At 40.5% G+C, this 19,516-nt stretch overlaps 1 protein-coding gene across 16 annotated transcripts in view; it reads right to left on the reverse strand.

The window, feature by feature from the left end:
* SCRG1 (stimulator of chondrogenesis 1) overlaps positions 1-19,516 on the reverse strand; it is a 124,799-nt gene that overhangs the window by 75,191 nt on the left and 30,092 nt on the right. For 5 of the 16 annotated variants that reach the window (XR_012904224.1, XR_012904212.1, XR_012904213.1 and 2 more), the window contains exons 2-5: positions 16,562-16,687; positions 9,593-9,838; positions 3,705-3,974; positions 2,742-2,840 (exon numbers count right to left, since the gene is read on the reverse strand). The exons of 2 other annotated variants lie outside the window; for them this stretch is intronic. The gene's annotated coding sequence lies outside the window, so the exon portion shown is untranslated. 9 more of the 16 variants (XR_012904215.1, XR_012904217.1, XR_012904218.1 and 6 more) reach the window with 6 other exon arrangements.

The raw sequence follows: 19,516 nt of genomic DNA on the forward strand, positions 1-19,516 counted from the left end.
GCAATTTGTCTTAGAACAATAAAACTTGCTTAATACGAGTTACTGTTAATGGAATAGGGAACTATATTAACATAGAAAGTTACATATTGTGATAAAATAAATGCTATTTTAGGACCTAATCAAACCCAGCAACTGCACAAGAACTCAAAGGTTGAAGAAGAAAGGTGGGTGGGAGAGGATGTAATGTTCTCTCCTGTTCATGTTCCATCAGAGCAGCCAAATACAACTGTACTCCTTGTGCTGCCCTGAGAGCAAGGACTGCATGGTCAGTGTCATGGCTCCTTCCTCACTCTGGCATGATAAATGCAGAAGTGGGGGCCCCCCAAAGTACCCCAAAACCTTATCTTTCCAGGCTTTGGTATGAACTTCCCCCTGAAAATCTTAAAAACCTAGATTTTGGGGATAAAATCCGCTGCTACCACCCAAGTAATGATAAGAAAAACCAGGGGAGAGATCACTTGGGAAATCTCACCCCTAAAGTAAAAACCAGGACACAAAAATTAACCAATACTAGGTTCATAAAAAGAAAAGAGAAAGACCTTTTATTGTCAACATAATATTCCTGTTGCAAGCATAATGACTGGATGGAAAAGTCAAAGTAATATACTCATGGGAGGGGGGGAATCCCACTATGGGTCAGGAGCTTAGTTACAAAGGAGAGGAAAACCCATTTCTAAATGCACAGACATCAGATTCTATTTCCCAAACCATAAAACAATAAAACGGATTTATCTAAACTTTGCCCTCCGTACAGATAGTGAAGAGTCTATTCTTGGAGGGAGACATTCTGTCTCCCTCAGTAGCTGGAGATAAAACTGCCCAGAGACAAAGCAGGAAAGAACCAAAAATTCCTTTGTTCCAGTTTGAAATTCCTACCTACATTCCTATTGGCCGACTGTACCTCGCTTAGGTAAGGGACATAGTTAACCCTTTAGTCCCCAGGCTGCTGGCTAACCCTCATGATCATGACAGTCAGCAAAATGTAGTGATAGCCTTCCAACAGAGGGGCAGAAAGGGAATGGGGAAGGTCCTTAGCCCTGTCCTCTCATCCAAATTTCTAAGCAAAGCTGATTTACTTGGACTTGTGGTAAGAAGCTTCAGGTGTACTCTAAATGAGATGGCCAGAATAACCATATTTCCTTTGCCAGTTCCCTCCTTGGAACTGAAAGAAGCATTGTTCTGCTCTCTCTGGGGTTAATCTGACAAGTTTTTTGTCCAAAGCATGACTGATGGAAGCCACAGATGCTCTGAAACAGAGCATCTGCCAGCCATACTGGCTGGGCCCCCTTCATAGCAAGTGTTGGCTATTTATGGCCCCCAACATATGGGGAGTTGCAGCTGTTTTGCACTGCTGCAATGTCCTCTTGGTGGATTCTCTATCACTGTAGATGGCATCTGGGGTAAGATTGCCAGAAGCCAACAAAAATCAAGCTAAATCTTGCCTTTGATGTTTTGCAGATTGTCCTTCTCATTGCAATAATGGGTTTTATGCTCTATGTAAGCATGTTTTCAATACATTCCACTGACATTGTTCATTTTTCTTTTTACTGCAGATACTAACAGCTGTTTCAAAAGAAACTGATAAATACATGACATCTTGAGCATTTTCCAAGTACTCACTTAACAAACAACATTTAGATCCAAATTTTATTTGCAAATAGCCAAATTATGCAGTTGATTTCCAAGGCAGCAGCATAATGAGTTTGGATTTTTACTACCTAATATTTAAATTTGTTGGTGAGTGGGGAAGTCGTTGGGGAAGTGCACTGTTTTGTAGAGTCCATTACTTCATAGGTAAATCTGACACCTGATTTCCACTAGCAGTATGATTTTGGATTTCTCTCTCCAATATACTACTTTACAATGAATACAATTCACAATGGTTATGTCTAGACTGGCATGATTTTCCACAAATGCTTTTAACGGAAAAGTTTTTCCATTAAAAGCATTTGCGGAAAAGAGCATCTAGATTGGCACGGATCCTTTTCCGCAAAAGCATTCGTACCAATCTAGACACGGTTTTGCGCAAGAAAGCCCTGATCGCCATTTTTGCCATCGGGGCTTTTTTGCGCAAAACAGTTTTCAGCTGTCTACACTGGCCCTCTTGCGCAAAAGCATTTCCGAAAAAGGGCTTTTGCCCAAACGGGAACGTCAAAGCATTTGCGCAAGAAGCACTGATTTCGGACAGTAGAACGTCAGTGCTTTTGCGCAAAATCAAACGGCCAGTGTAGACAGCTGGCAAGTTTTTCTGCAAAAGCACCTGCTTTTGCAGAAAAACTTGCCAGTCTAGACGCAGCCACATGTGAGTGAAATCCTAGTCCCATAGAAATCTGTGGACAAAAATTCTATTTATTTCAATGCAGATATAATTTCACCATATATACACTAAAAGCAAGATCTAAAGACTACTCTTGGCCTGAAAATACAGGTATATAAGATACATTTTTCAACATTTGTTTAAATTAAGAGTTCAGAGTTATTTTCCATTTGTAGCCAAAACGATTTTCTCCCTTGCTCTGTGCAACAGCTTGTCCAAAGTAAATGAATGAAGATTCCAGGACAGACAGCAATAGCTTGAGTTATTTGTCAAACTAACTATGATACATATCTTTAAGTAACAACAACTGGAAAACTTCATATTCAGTGCTAGAAAAAGGATTTTAGTGAACAGTTCTAAGCAAATGCTCAGATGTTAAGGGAGGAAATCCTGCTAAAGCTAGGCCAAGTCATGTAGTTCTTACCTTTTACTGAATCCTTAATGAGGCAAAACTTCCTTTCCCTTCAAACTGCAAAACCCCTGGTCAGATCTCCTTAAAAAGCTGAAATAGAGCCAATGTTTTCTGAAAGTAAAAATCCATTCCATGCTTTAATTCCTTGTCTTACTCATATTTGAAGTGTGACCAAAATGGTCAAGAAGAAAATTTTGGAGGCTGGGAAGTTGCCACAAAAAGTGAGTCCTGAGGCCAAACGCAAAAGGCACTGCCTCTTGTCTTCCAGATAACAGGCTGCACAAACTGGGTGGTCAGGCACAAGCTAGTACCTTTTCCCAATGTATAGCTATTACATTTCTGAAAGATATAGGAATGAAAAGATATGTTTCTTCATATAACAGTCTAGAGTCAGTACAAGACTGAGTACAGACTAAAAGGATTCAAGAACAGATGCACAATAATAAAACTTCTAAAGATGAAAGCCAATTCACTTTTTTCTTATCTTTTTCATCTTAAATATAGGCCTTTTAGTTAATATGCACCCCTTATGCACAGGAAAAACTCACTGACCAATCCCAACATCCAATCTACTTTTAAATCCTTATTACTTAAGAGGCACTTCTACCATGGTGCCCACAAAACCCAGCTTTTTGATCATAGCTCAATAGGAGTCAAACTGACCTTTCCTCTTCCCTTTCTTTCCTTTTTTTACTCTCTGCGCTAGTCGCAATTACTTAAAGCAAAACACAACCCTACAATACCTGTAATTACAGAGTTGCATTAATCCTTCACATTGCTTATATGTAGTCTCAGAAGACCGGTCTTCTATTCCTGATACAGATCCCCATCTACTAAGCAACACTGCTTCCATAAAATATTGTTCTGAGGCCACACCACTGACATTTTTTATTTGTTAAAATTTCACAGAATAACATTTTATTTAATGAGGCAAAATAAAAATATCCAATTTTGTGTATTTCAACCCACACTTACATTTTAATTTTTATAGAGCAAACTGGCAGTTTGGTGAGTCTCCTTGTTTTCCAAATTGAACATCTGAATATTCTCTCAAGGATCACATATGTATTTCCCAAGCCTCCTTTCATAGCTCCAAACTCTTTAAATCAGATGATTTACGGCCTTCAGATTCTTCTTAGTAAATATGTATGTTGAGTAGGTGTCTGAAGTCTCTATTAGGCCCCCATTATGGACCCTATACAAAACATAGAAAAGCAACAATCCTTGCCCATAAAGGGTTGAAATCTAAAGACACAAATAGAGAAAGGGCAATGGATGACTAACAGTACTATATAATATCTAGCTCTTATAATTTCCATGAAAAACTCTAGATCATCGTTGCTAATAGTGGGGAGTATTTTATCTAGACATAAGACTTATCTTACATAGATTTCCAGTTAACATTTATAATCCAGGACCAGAGGCATATGTAATTAATTAGTGCTTGAGTTTTACCTTTTCATGGAGGAGATATCTGCTTTGTTCAATAATTCAGAAAGAAAATCAAGTATAAAAGTTTCAGGGGTTAGCTGAGTTAGTCTGTAACTGGAAAAACAACAAATAGTCTAGCAGCACCTTAAAGACTAACAAAACATGTACATGGTATCATGAGCTTTCGTGGGCAGAACCTACTTCTTCGGATGACACCGAAGTGAAACACAAAAAAAAAGTGTTACAGCACAAATCTCGTAAAAGATGTGAGATTAAAATCGCTAAAACTTTTTTTTTTAAACAATGTCTCCTGAAGAAAAGGAATTCTTCCCAAGAAAAAGGCAGGTCTTAGAATTGTAGAGGACCCTTTCAGAAGGGTTGAATCCAGCCTCTTTTTGGGCACATCCATGTGTAATTTTCTACCACAGAATTTGCTCTTACTAAAAACTCTACATTCATAATTGAGTTCCTGAATCTCTAGTGATTTCTAGCTACACTCAGGTAAATAAAGATGCAAGTGATCAGATTTGCTCATGCTCAATTTTGGACACAAAATACACGTACAGTGTGCATTCAGAATAGGATGGCTTCCATCACCCCTGAAAATGTATCCCATAATAATAAATGATTATGTAGCATTTACTTAGGTCTTCATCTTCACGGAACTTTACAAACCTTAATTATTAGTTTATTTAATATTTTGGAATTTTTGTAGACAGAACCAGTAAACTCCAGCTACTTTGTTCCAGTGATACAAATTGGCCATAAATCTGGTTTGACTGTCCGTTTAAGCTGGTTTAATAGCTGCTTTGCGCGCCAGAATAGCAGCCAGAATGTATTAGTGAATCTGGCCCTTACAGAATTAGTTCTGGATCATTGAAAATGTTTTATTTATCTGAAAAGGACCCTTCATTAAAGTCACTTGAGTTTACAGTTAAATCCCCATGTAAATTTGAAGAATAAAACTATTACTTTGTAAGTTGACACAAATGATTTATCCGCCATGTCATGTAACTTTTGTTCCTCCTACTGACTGGGGACTATTGCCAGAGCAGAAACTACCTAAGCAATTGGACTGTTAATTTAATATTTGTACTGTGTATTGATTGCTTCTGTTCTGCTCCCCCTCTGCCCTGAGCAATAAAGAATTGCATATACTCTGATCGCTGGATCCAGGCAAGTGATGCAAGCCAATTTGAATTGGAGGTAGGTGGGTGGAGTACTTTGGAAATTGCATAAAAGGAAATGACTTCAATGGGAAAAGAGTGATTTTTTTCCAAGTAACTTGACCTCAGTAGAAACAAAGGCTTTTTAGAGATTGTATTATATGAAAATGTTTGTAGAATGATGTCAGTATGTTAGGACTATTAGTAGACTGTTGGGGCTTAATTCATGCACAAAAATACACATTTTCATTGCCTAAATAGATTCATAAGTTAAAGTCTGTGTGTGCAAGTGAATTCTGTGAAAAAAGCAACATCTGTTTTTAGGAAAAGGTGTTGTTTAAAGATGGGCCAAATTTGTTAGAGATCTTTGCAGTCCTTACCAAAAGATCCCAAGGTAGCTGATTGATTATAGGTATGTCTACACTGCAGTAAAACAGCTGCAGCTGGTCTGGTTTAGCTGACTTGGGCCCAAGGGGCTTGGGCTACAGAGCCATAAAATTGCAGTAGGGATGCTTGGGCTGGAGTCCGGGCTCTGGACTCTATCCCAAGTTGTAGGATTTGGTCTTTGCTTTGTGGGGCAATTCCAAATAATATACATAGTATTAAAAACTGTGTGCTTGTGCCACCAAATATAATATCAGATTCACAGTGCCTGTCATGGGGAGAGGTAGACTATCTGATCTGTTAGTGGATGCAAACAGTTACTGGTGCTCCACTCTTTGCCTACTTAATCTCTAGACCAGAAAATGTGAGGAGGGTTAAGGCAATTCTGAGAAGAAAGCAAATGCTTGAATGATGGGGTCCTTCTAGGAAGAATTATAGCAAAATCTTCCAAATTCTTAAAAATGGCCCTGACTTGTTTCTGCATAATGAGTAAGAAAGTTATAAATCTCCATCATTTCCAACTTATTGCCATCATTTGACACAGAGTAAAGAATTTATTCATTAATATTATTATTTTAGTATTCTAACAACTAGCGGCCCAATCGGGACCCCCTTCTGCAGGGTTGGACAGTTTTTGATGGGGGGCACACCAAGATTTTGGTAAATGGTCAAGTGCTGCACTTTTCTATGGAAGGGGGTACAGTGTTTGGAATGAAGGTTAGGTGAAGAAGTGAGCTCAGGGTAGGGGCTGGTGTGCAGGAGAGGGTGTGAGGTCTGAGAGAGAGTTGTGACTTGGGACAGGGGATTAGGGTGCAGGGTCTGGGTGGGGGTATGGGTGCAGGAGGGAATTCTGGTCTAGGGAAGGAGTATTAGGAGGGGTTGTTGGGTCTGGGAGGGAGCTGGGTGTGGGAGGGGGTAGGATGCCAGAGACAGGCTCTGGACAGGAGATGCTTATCTAAGCAGCTCTTGATTAGCAGCACTCTCAAGCAGGCTCCCCTACTTGCCAGCAGCCCCTGGCTGGCTGTTCCATGTGGCTTTCTCCACTGGGGGGTGGGGGGTATGGCTGAGAGGGCGAGAAGGCTTCCTGTGCTGCCTGTACCTCCCAGCAAAATGTCTCGGCTCCTATTGGTTGGAAACCATCCTGTGGGAGCTGAGAAATTCTGTTGCACTGCCCCGCGTTAGCAAACTCTCTGCTCCCATTGGATGGTTTCTGGCCAATAGGAGCAGAGAGATTTTGCTGGAGGTGGTGCCAGTGTTAAAAGCCTTCCCTCTGCCCTTAGCATTGAGAGCCACAGGTTGCTCTGAGCAATGCTGCTCTGTGCCGCAAGGGCAGGTCATGTGTCAGCTTAAAAGGCTTGGTGAGCCGAATCCAGCTCTACGGGCGATCTCTTACCTGCCCCTTGCGTTATGCTAGGTCTTCTACAAACAACAAAACAGAGGTCCTCATTTACTCTCTTGCTTACTATTTTTTTAAAGTTTGAAGACAACTAGAAGTCACTCTGTCCACTGCCAATGGTTTTATCTTCATTGCAGTGCACTGCATTGACTGCAACTGGTGATACATCTTTAATGTTAACATGTAATGAAGAAATACGTATTTTATTAGAAAATTATGAACCATCTTAACATGTTGGTATTAAGGTTAAGAAATTTTATCATATTACAGGCTGAGTGTGCAGTCAAACATGTCCCTTAAATGAAAGTCAAAAGTAATTTTCATTTTAATTTTCTGTTCTATATAGGTTCTCATACTACATTCATCACCCTTGTTCCTAAGTGCTTTTGAGCAACGCACTAAGCAATATAACTAACATCTGTCATGTTTGTTTTCTCGTCCTCTATGTAGGGGGAGATGTGTGTGCTGTGGATATTAGATCTCTGTCTAGGCCTGTGCATATGCATTTCATTTAGCTGTGATGACATAATAAGTTATTTGTAGGAAAAGAAATCAATACTCTTGCCCTTATTGTTTAATTCACTTATTTTTATTGTTTCCTATCTCCTTAGCTCATTAGCTCATTTTACCCATGAAAACTTATGCCCTAATAAATCTGTTAGTCTCTAAGGAGCAACAGGTCTCCTCAATTTTTTTTGCAAATTCATAAACTGCTAGTTCATTTTTTCCCTGTTTTTTGTTAAAACTTTTTAAGACAACTTAGTACTGCTTCATAAGCCTGATTCATATTCCCAGACACCATGGTTTGCCATTTATCTGTAGAGCAAGCACGGCATGGGCCTTTTCAGCCTGTTACCCCTTGTTGAGGTACTTCACCCATGATCGAGAAGATAATTCAGTCTTTGTGATAATTTTTTCCTGGATTTACCCACTGAGTCTGCGTAAACATAATTATGAATTTTGATGGTGATTTTTGTGATATGGAAACTTGTCCAGAGTAACTAAATTTAGACTAACTCATTTCAAAGGGGATATTGTTGTATCTTCTTCCTAGCACATATGCAACATGCCTCAGGTGGTACGGATTAATCACCAAATTTAGTCTGGTGGTTGGATCATTACTTTCCCTGGTCTGAGCCAGGTACTGATGGGCAGCGCGGGATAAACTCAGATCTATGCCCCACACTGTTGTACCAATGTAGGTGGATTTCCACTAGGTGGAGGAAAGTGCCAGGCAGTCTGAAAGTAGGAGAAAGGAACAGTGGGGGCTGGAAAGCTGAATTATGCTTGATCTATTCTCTCCCAAAGCTGAAAGCAAAATGGTGGCTGGTTCTTTTAAAACCCTTTAATCCAGCCATTTGCCTTAGCAGCATTTCACATACAAAAGTCCAGGCTCAGGATGGAACATGCCCACTTGTTCTCCTTTTCTATGACTTTAGCTCATCTAGCTTACATGGAGTCCAGTCCAATGAAGTCACAAATGGATGCTCACCTTGAGCAGCATTTAGCCTTCTGATGAGAAATGTGGAGCAAGAAATACAAGCAGCTGAAATCACCATGCTTCCACCTTGCAGGTGTAACAAATTTGTGCTTCACTTTTCATAGCCTGCTGTGGACACAGATCATGGGACGTTCTACCTCTATGGTCTGGCAGGCAACAGTTGCATGGCTCCTGATTGGCTCCCTGCCTTAGTTAAACCCAAGAGGCCTTCCAGGAAGTGTCCAGGCAACATTGTGGATCTTCTGTAGCTGTTGGGCCTGTTCCTTGCTCTGGACTTCACCTCCTGACTTGGACCTGTCTCTAACTCTGACCCTTGATATTGACCTGACCTGGACCTGACTGTGACCTGGCCACCTCAACTATTCCTAGTCTCAGATTTACCCCTGCTCTGAGCCTTGTCTGCCCTCGTTGGGATCCTGATAAGGGAGAGGTATGCAATATGAATATAAAAGTTGTGACTGACCTGTGTGTGCGTGTGTGTGTGTGCACGCACGCGCGCACCACTGTTTCTCACAACTTCTCCCCTTTTATATCTCACACTTTGTAATTATTTGGAGTATGTGTCTAGAGTGTGAAAGGGAGCAGAGCTGGACAGCTGAAACCCAGGAACAGAAGTCCCCTCAAATGTTCTGCTCCGTAAGTCTAAGGCCTATTTAGGTTAGTCAAGGTGTACAGGTTGATATAGGCTTGTAGCTTTTATCCAAAATTGAATTGATAGTTCTGTGTTAAACCAGTGTCCCAAGAAGTGAGTAAGTCTGGCTACTGTTTAAAGACCAACAGGAAGAAAGTAACTCATCGCAATATTTTGAGGCTGAAAGACTCTAGGAGTACCTAACGAATGAGGACGGTAACCATACAGTCACAAGATGACTTGTTTGTATTATGCCATTTTATGAAGCAGAAGATTAATTTTGCAATTGCACATAGTTATACAAAACCTGAGAGAGCCTGCGTGCTAGCCAAAGCAGTATTCATACTCACATACCCGAAGATACAATAGTCTGGTGGCTGTCGTAGGGGATAGCGATCAATGAAAGGGGTCTTCCCACTTTATCCATAGCAGGGAACATTTTTCAGCCCACCTTATGCACATACATGTGGGTTCCATCCTCCCCTTCCAGATCTGTATTTCCATACTCCATACATTTTGGGGTGGCCCACTTTTCCTAAGCTGTTCTGTTAGGTCCCCTTATTTCCATTAGCATTTATGTACTCACGTTTCCACGGTAACCTGCAGTACAAGCAGAAATTTTCATGATACTGTGGTCAGGTGCCTTGTAATCTACACAAGTAACGCTGTATTTTCCTGGAACATCACCTTTTGGCACATTCTTTATAGTAATTGTGTAACTTTATTGGCACAGGGCTATTCCTGGATCATCTACTTATGCGAAGCATCATTAAGCCTGAAGCTTAGTATAGCTAAACTAAACATTTAGATGCCTTAGCCTGTGGGCCTTGTGTTACAGCTTTACTTAGTTACCTAATGGGTTTAAATTGCAGCAAGGGAGGTTTAGGTTGGACATTAGGAAAAATGCCTGTCAGGGCGGGTCTAGATCAAGGGCCGGCAAAATATGGCCTACAGGCTGGATCCTGCCCACCAAACCTTAGGATCCAGCTACCATGATCCTTTGGTCTGTCAATGTCCTACAGCTCAGCAGGATCTTCAGGCCAGATCCCTGCCTGCTGTACCCACCCTCCCTCCCCACCTCTAGTCAGCTGCTGGGACCAGCATGTGTGTTTTTGTGCTGCGTGTATGTCCCATTTGGGGGAGAAGGCTCTATCCAGTGTCCCCACCCCCAGTACAATGGGAGCTGTATGGGCTGTGCTTGTGGGCATGTGCAGCACATGAAGTCCCACCGCACAAGGGGTGTGTAGCATAGAGATACACATGGTCCCCCCCAGCTGGCTGTTTTGAACAGAGTGAGGAGGTGTGACAGTCTGGGAGCCTGCCTGAGGGTTCCTCTGGACTGTTGGCTGGGAGCCACATATGTTAAGCTCTTCCCAGCCAGAGCCTACACTTGGTACCCCAGCCCCTTCCCGAAACTCTCTGCTTGAGGTCACAATCCTCTTCTGCACCAAAACCCTCTGCACCCCGGCCCCAGATCACAGCCCAAACCCCTGCATTCCTGCCCCTGGTCACATCTCCCTCCCAGGTCCCACACCCCTCCACAAGTCAGAACTATCTCTTCACGCCGGCCCCACCTCTGCAGGTGGTGGAATCTCCATCCCCAGAGGTGTTAAAGACCTGGCTTGGCAAAACCCTGGCTGGGATGATTTAGGAGGGATTGGTCCTGCTTTTAGCAGGGTGTTTGACTTGATCTCCTGAGGTGTCTTCCAACCCGAGGATTCTATGATTCTATACCCTGAGTGCTCTTCTGCACCCATCCTCCAGCCTAAGCCACACACCTTCCCATTAACATAGCAGCCTTTGACCACTTAATAAATCTTGGAGTGGACCCCATCAAAAATTATTGCCCACCCCTGACCTACAGGATGGCAGTGGTTGCTTATCTGCCACAAGAGGTTTCTTGTGTGATTGGAAATAAGTCTCATATTCTTAACAGTGAGGGCAATTAACTATTGGAAAAACTATTGTGGGATGTGGTAGGTTTTTTGTCACCTCTTTTATGGTTACACTGCAATGCAAGCCCAGGGTGAGTGGGAGTAAAGTTTGTAACCCATGTTAGAGAATATGGGGCTTGAGCATCTACACTGGTTCTTAACTCTTCATTAATAATTTTCTAACTTGGGCTTGAACCTGGGACTCCGTTGTCCACAAAGGAGTATGCAGACCTGAATCAAAACAACCACATCACATCATACTCCTTAGTGCCTACCCAAAATGTGACTCTTCTTGCCCTTAGTGCACCGGGGATAGGGGGAAACTTCTTTGCCTACCCTACATGTTATAGGGCGTTTGATCAGCCCATCAATACACCCTGCCTAGGAGCATAGAGAAGATTCCTTTTCAACTCTCTTGCTTTCATTTACACTCCTGTTCCTGGAAACAGGTACAGCTTCACAGAAGCTGTGGTGGACATTTCAGCAGTGTTTTCTGTCCCTCCAAAAACACCTGACATAACTTTGGATGGAGGATTAATACCGTTGTTATGCTTATAAGAAGCACATGGGATTTTTGCCTTCACTAAATCAATGGGACTGAAGCACATGCTTAAGTATTGTTCTGAATCAAGCTCTTCAAGAGCTTGGTTCATGCACTTTACTCTTTACAAGATGAATGTTTGAAAAATTCCCAGATTACACATCTGCTGCTCTAGTTTACATCTCGGAGGATAAGGCTGGCCACAGAATGGATCTGGTTGGGTTTGTGCCCAGCAGGTGGGAGGTTTTGGGTTCACATCCACTTCTTGCTTGTTGATCTCTTACCTTAAGTGGCTGGCCTAAGAACTGGGCTAGAAGGATATTCCAATGTGCTGGCTCCTTCAATGTTTCCTTTTGAGGCTGGGCCACTGACATTAAAAAGTCATTGAGCCACAAGCTTGTTGTGAGTCTTCCCTACAGTCCAGGGTTTGGATGCTTGCCTACTGAACACTGCAAGTGCTGGTTCAAATCCTGGTTATGCTCCCAGAGAAGGAATTTGAACTTTGATATCTTACTTCCAGACAAATGTCCTTAGTGCTGACCTGGTAGGTAGTAGGAGGTGGAGGGTTCCTTAAACGTCTTCTGTTGATGGCTGGCTGCATTCAGTAAATATTAAATGAGAACCGGGCCACTTAACCTCTGTATTCCTGTGTTTTGTGTACCTGCCCTAGAGGCAAAGAGGTGCTGGTTCAAATACTTTTGTTTAGAAATGAGTGGCAGTGTTGTCTAGTATTGTCAAGTGTTCCACTTTAGCTGTATATCAAGTGGGGGCCCAGTAAGCGTATACAACCCTCTCTGGTACGGGGGTGAGGGTGCTCACCTGGGGTATGGGTGTCCCTGGATCAAATCCCTACTCTGCCCAGCAGCAGGGTGTGTGAGAAGAGAGCCCTTCTAACTGATCAAGAGGCCATTTGCATCCCCTCTTGCTCTTTTAATTAAAGAGGAATTGCTGCTGGGAGTAACCCCCCCCCCCCCCACTCTTGTCCTCCATGATCAGGGTACTCCTTTGAGGGGTGTGAACTAGGGACTCCCACCTCCTGGGGAGAGTCGCTGGGGAGCAATCCCTGTACAAATTTCCTTCCATGTCCCAAGAAGACAATGGCCTCTGGAGAAAGAAAGGGGGTTTAGACAAGGAGGGCTCACTGCAAAGTATAGCCACCTCCAGGCAGAAAATCCCTGTGGAAACCCATGCAGAATAGGAAGCTGGGGGGAGGGATTTGAACTAGAAGGTACTGCAATCCAAGCAAGCAGCCTAACCACTAGACTAGAGAGAGAGAGCACACTAGGTGGAGGATGAAACTGCTACTTGGGGAGGTGAGTTTCTGCTCTGCCTAGGTCCCTCCCACTCCCCATTGTCTCCCTCTGCTCACCCAGTCCAGCTCTATCCCTGAACCCAAATATAGCAATTGACATGTGGAAAAAACCCACACTTTTCTAAAATGCCTTTCTAAAGAAAACAGAGCATGTTTTCCACTGCGTGTTAGATTGTGATGACTAGACCTGTAGAAGTTAATTAAAAGCACTGTATTTGGGGATTTAAAAAATCATGGTTTTTTTTATATACCCTGAAGTTTGTCAAAGATTTATTTGCAAAAAACTTTGCAGTAGGGGCAAGTCAATTATCTTGCTGAATATAACATTAAATATTATAGTACACATACATACAGCACTTCTCTGTTTTACATTTTCTTCATCAGTATTTCTAAGCTGATTTTATATTTAAATATACTCTTAAGGCTTCATAAATTATTCATTCCAAATTACTACATATTAAACTCACTGAAACAAAGACATTGTTTTAAATAAGTCAGAACAGTCTGTGTGTTCATAACAAAGTTCATTGCTTTTAGAAAAAGGGAGCACTAATTTATTGTGTGATTTTCATAACAAAATATTTTACTGAAATTTCACTCTGTTTATGTTAAAATATGTTTCCAAAGATTTTAGGCATAACAAAGGATTTTATATCTTATTAAGGTACTGATGTTGGCAGAAGGTTTTCTTACAACTAGTTCATCAAATAGTCAGAAGTAAAAGGGAAACTCATTTGTCCAGTTATCTGGAAGAAAAGAAATTTTGTCCCTTTCAGAGCTCTCTTCAACAGAAAAGGAGGGATAGATAGAAAGGACAGGAAGATTTTGGAAGCAAGTTTTTATACTACAGTAATTAAATTAATTTTAAGAATGTTAAAAAAGAATGTTATTTTGAAAAATGTATTTAAAATCTTTGACTATAGCAACATTTAAGGCTAAAGCTGAATACTGAGATTGTGCATCAAAATATTTATGCAAGGTTTTTTTAGAGATGTGACTTTATAATCTTCAGCAACAAACTAATGAAATATTTAAAGCAAATTTTAAAGTAAGTCCTGTAGACTTAATGATGCACAACTATGTTTTTGTCAGTAAATTCAGGGTTGGCACATGCCTGTTAAATGGTTTCCTTACCACTTAATGGCTCTTTCATGGGTTCAGTGTTATGCTAAGGTCTATCAAGCTGGAAGACTTTTCAGTTTTAAGCTAACAGATCCATGTTGGGGGAAGAGTTGCCAGTCTGCAAGCAGCAGCAGCCTGCTGTGGGAGCCTTAAGGAAGGGTCAGAATAAGGGATAAAATAGGGGACAGGTTGAGCACCAACACCCAGGGAAGGCATTGCCTCCTCTTGGCTCTTATATCTGCCACCCATGGAGAAGAAGAGCTCTCATGCTGTGCTCTCTGCCACCCAGGATATGTGACAGGCCTGTGTACTAAGATGGCCAGCAAGTGCCTGCTATGGTAGTTTTTGTTTTGATGAGACCAGTAGTCTTGGAACATGGCTGAAACAAAAAAATTCATTTCACGTAGGAGGCCACTGAATAGCTAGCTATCTGCTAGTAATACCTTCTTGACACTTTTGACCTGGTAGGATTGGAACTGCTTAGCTGTGGGCTTGCCTTTTATCTCACTCCTAACTCAGGAGTACATCCACTGAAACCAATGGGACTAACTCCTGCTGTCTTGCAGCTTGTGTAGTTGTTTTCATCTGTGCAGAGTGGGTGTAAAATGCTACCAGATCAAATTAGTAGTGTCTTACACCTACAGAGGCGATATTACCCAGTTCATATGGGTGGTTATCAATGTTTTGCTGTCAAATTTGAATGGTTTATCTAGTGGGGTCTCATAGGGGTTTGTTCTAGGTCTTGTTTTTTGTTAGTGACTTGGATAATGTTGTGGATAGTGTGTTTATAAAATATATGAATGACACCAAGTTGGGAGTAGTTGCAAACACTTTAGAGGACAGGATTAGAATGCACAATGACCTCAACAAATTGGAGCATAGGTCTGAAATCAACAAGATGAAATTTACAAAAAAAAGTGCAAAGATTTCCACTTAGGAAAGAAACTATAAAAAGAGGAATTACAGGTTAGTGGAGCACAAGTTATGGAGTGCAAGTTGACTGCAAGTTAATAGTAAGATTCAGTTGCAAAAGAGGCTAATGCTGTGGGCTGTATTAATGAGACTGCTGCATGTAAGACATGGGAGGAATTGTACTGCTTTACTCAGCTGTAGTACAGATTGCACTTCTAAAGTCTGGGAATCTTTAGTCTGGCAACATCCATGGTCCATCATGACCAAGGACATTCCCAATCAGAGAGTCCTGGCGCACTGCATAGGGCTGAGGGCCCAGGAGCTAGCGTGCGGCTCAGTTGGGCTGCCCCTACTCCCCCAAGAGTTGGCATGTAACTCAGCAGGGTTAGGGGGGCAATAAAGCCCAGTGGGGAGGGGAGACTGGTGGTGGGGAGGGAGCTGGCATTAGGGTGCCTGAAATGACCTCCCCTGGTCCAGAAAAATCTCTCATTTGGGACCAGTCAGGTCCTCAGGGTGCCAGACAATACAGGTTGGGCTTCCATCATGTCCAATTCTGCCCCTCAAAAAACAAATGAGAGAAACTGTTTGAGAGCAACAAAAAGTTAAAAAAAATGGGCATGTTTAGTCTTGAGAAAAGGAGACTGGTGAGAGAGTTAACAATCTTCAAATATATTAAGGACTGTATAAACTGTTCTCAATGACTACTGAAGGCAGGACAAGTAGTAATAGGCTTAATTTGGAGCAAGGGAAATGTGTAAGAGGAAGCAGCCAAAAATGACTCAGGGGTTGTCTTATCATTTTAATGACAATTTTGGTTATGCTGGGTATGTGAGATTGTAGGTAGAAGTTAAGATGACAAATTTATCAAGGGACTTTATACCCTGTTCTTGCCCTGTCAAGATCCTAAGGTCATGCTGCCTTGTTTTTAACTGTTTGTGTTTAGCTCATATTTTAAGATGCGTAGAGTACATAGGCACCAAAGAATGAAAAAGCAATTCCAGGATCATTTCATTTTCAGAACTTTGCTAATGGCATAGTGACCATAGTTGCTCAAATGGATAGACACAGTTGTCCCAAAGAGTCTGCACAGATGGATATAGTTCTGCATAAAGTAAATATCAAAGTGTTAGTAGCTAGTTCATGAATAGAAAAAAAAGTGTTGTACTGTTGAGTCTTTATAGCTCACTGTGACCAGCTCTAATAGCAGCAATGGAAATGGGACAGGAACTCTTGATCTGCACCCAGAATCTTGTTCCTTACCATTACCAGTTTCATCTGCAGATCCTTTCTTGTCGTGCTACTCAGTCAGATCCCTTTAAGAATCTTGAATACATTCCTATATTGATTCTAGCTGCATAAGTATCTATAACCTCATGGAAAAATAACAGCTCTGTTTTCCCATCGTATTTCCATGCTCTGTTGAACCTAGATTTGGGTGGTTTAATTTTTCTAGTGCCTAGAGAATTTCCTATAATCTTTTTGAATTTGACTTCTTTTCTTACCTTACACTGTACCACACTATATCCTTTTGTGTTGTAGCCCTTTCTCTTTTTTGGTTCACCCAGGGAACGGAAGATGTATGTCATAAACCTTCTTGTCTGCAGCATTTGTTTTTAAAGTGAGGCCCCCTGTATGAAAAATAATAAATGAGATTTTAAATTGTTTGAAGTGGGTACAATCCAGATTATGCATCCGAAGACTGGTGATGTTACAGGAGCTGTTGTGGGGGGTAGGAAATGGAAAAAGTCACACATGAAGCCAATCAAACACAATGATTGAGCTAACAGTCTAATGATTGGCTTTGGTACTAATTGGGGCTCTAATTATCTATTCAATTCCTTTTCTGATGAGGTGTTTGGAGATGGCTAGCATAGTTCACACAATGAGCACCACTGGCTGCCATGAATACAGGGTTTGTGTTCAGAAAATGCACTGATTCAGCATGCCCATGGGCAGGGATAAAATTCAGAAATCCACTGCTCTTCTTAAGTACTAAACTATGTACTGGGTATCTTCTCTGCTGCCCTCAGAATTTATGACCTCTGGGCCCCAATGAACCCCCACATGGGTTAGAAGAGCAGAAACTCCACACTCTCATCTGCCCTCCACACCTTACTATTCAGAGTTACTCTTTGGAGCTGGGTGCTGGACTTTACAGGTGCAGTACACAAATGTTCAGACTCTAAAGCTAACTCTCCCTTGTGCAGCAGACATTGGGTCCTAGATTATACTTTTATTTTAACAGTCTTTGTATATTACACTGGATATACATACATATAGCAGGTAGGTGTTTTCAAAAACCTATGTGTGTTGACCAAACACTATTTCCATCAAAGTATATGAAAGCCAACACTGACCATTTTTTAAAATCCAAACCTGTATGTTCAAAACTATACAGATATAGAATGTCCAGTCTGTTATATGCATTTACTTTCCTCTATGCATGGGAAAATACACATATCTTTGTTTTTATGTATTTAAAAGCGATGGTATTTTATTCTGAATAATAAAAAGGAGAAAATTGACTTAATTCACAAGACAGTATTAGGATGTTATAAATACTGAAGGTAGACAATTGTACTTATTCCAATGAAAAAAATTGGCTTTAGTACAAAAGTTAGTTATTATTGAGGCAGAAGACAGACTGAGTGTGTTTTCACCTCCCCATCAGACATAGATTAATTTTGTACAGAGCTATTAACACAAGATTTGTGCTGCAGCTGGATGTAACTTTATCCAATTGATAGGTTTTTTTTTCATGTATTGCTACTCAGCTCATGAGAAAAAGGTAGGATAATAAAAAAGGATATTAGCAAACTTTGACATTAAAAATCAACATATTAAACTATAACCATTCCCTTACGGTTTAATTAGGAACACACAATTTTCCCCAAATCACAACTTACCCTACTTTACTATTTCAAGCTAATCTATTTACATTAATTTACTAAGAACCATTGGCATAACACTTGTAAAGTAATACATGTTTGGTTAAAAAGGAGGTTAATAAGGAAAGTTTATTACTTTGTGGAAAACCATGTGAATTTATAGGCACATGGATTCATATAAAGTATGTGACATCTGAAATAAATTCAAGGAATTTTTTTATGGATTTCTGTGTTGTTTATATCTGTTTGGTCTGTTTACTCCATAGACAACATGCACCAGAAATAAAACTGCAAAAAAGTGTTGATTTTTCCTTTTGCACATTACTAATAGCAGTATCTGTTTTCAGTTTGTGACCGTTGATATTGCAATAGACAACTTACATATGCAACAATAAATAGAATAAGGTAAAAAATGTGAATTACATGAGGATTAATTTTATTAAATAAAATAAATAATATTACTTTACTAATCTTGTAAGTTTTATTATTGACTTCAAAAGATACAGAACTGGAATTTTTATATTGCATGAATTGGATTTTACAGTACAATAATTATTATGAGCAGATTTCATTTACAAGCTTATACTATAATTATTGGATACAAAACATAGTGGAATTTGTGGGGTTTTAATACAAAATTGTGAATTTAAAAAGACATACAAAATGGCATTAATTTGAAATGAGCTACAATATAAGCCAAGGACTACAGGACTTTAAATTTTCCCTATAAATATTTACAAGGGGAGTATGTCACTTGAGTTTTTAAGTGTTTCTCAGGTTAGTTTTGGGTGTTAATAAACATGAAGAATTTTATACCAAATGTGAAAAATGCAAAATTGCTTTAATAACAATCATAAACATCACCTCTTTGTTTTGTTATTTTCCAAAAGAAGTTATTCAGTTATTAATGGTCTTTAACATGCTAAGTCTGATTCTAAAGTGCTTATTTTTGCAAACTTCTCACCAATGCTCAAGGGAGTTTTACCAAGTAAGAACAACAATATAAGTCTTCCATCTCTACTCTCATGTGCAGCATTCTGTGATGCTTTTCATTCTCCTTGGGACTGGTGCAAATTATTCTAGTATAAACATCTAAGAAGTGACTGGACATTGCATGGTATGTAAAAGCTACAGCAGCAGAATATATGGAGCTTACAGTAGGCAGCATCACTATGATGAGAATAACATGAGCGGCCCACTTTTTAGATGTTTGTTTCTTTAGTTGTCTCAGCTGTTAGACCTAATAACAAACCTATAACAGAAAAGGGGAAAGGACTGTGTTGGATTTGCAAGGGTGTACAGGGTAGGCCTAACTCAACAGAGGTTTTACCATTGAGTTCAACAGGAGCAGTGAGAGCAAAGTTAGGCCAATAATAAACACTTCCGAAAATCTTAATACTGTTAAATAAATTATATTTATGTTTCAAGATGGGGAATATATGGCAATCGCACCCTTCTTCTTCTACATGCCTAAGGTGTTTCTTTAGCAGAGGGCGAGAGTGAAACTGAACACAGGTTACGTAGAACAAGTGGAACTTGATTAAACTCTTTGGAGCCAGGGCCATCCTT

This window comes from Pelodiscus sinensis, chromosome 5 (assembly GCF_049634645.1).
Source record: "Pelodiscus sinensis isolate JC-2024 chromosome 5, ASM4963464v1, whole genome shotgun sequence".
Lineage (NCBI taxonomy): Eukaryota > Metazoa > Chordata > Testudines > Trionychidae > Pelodiscus > Pelodiscus sinensis.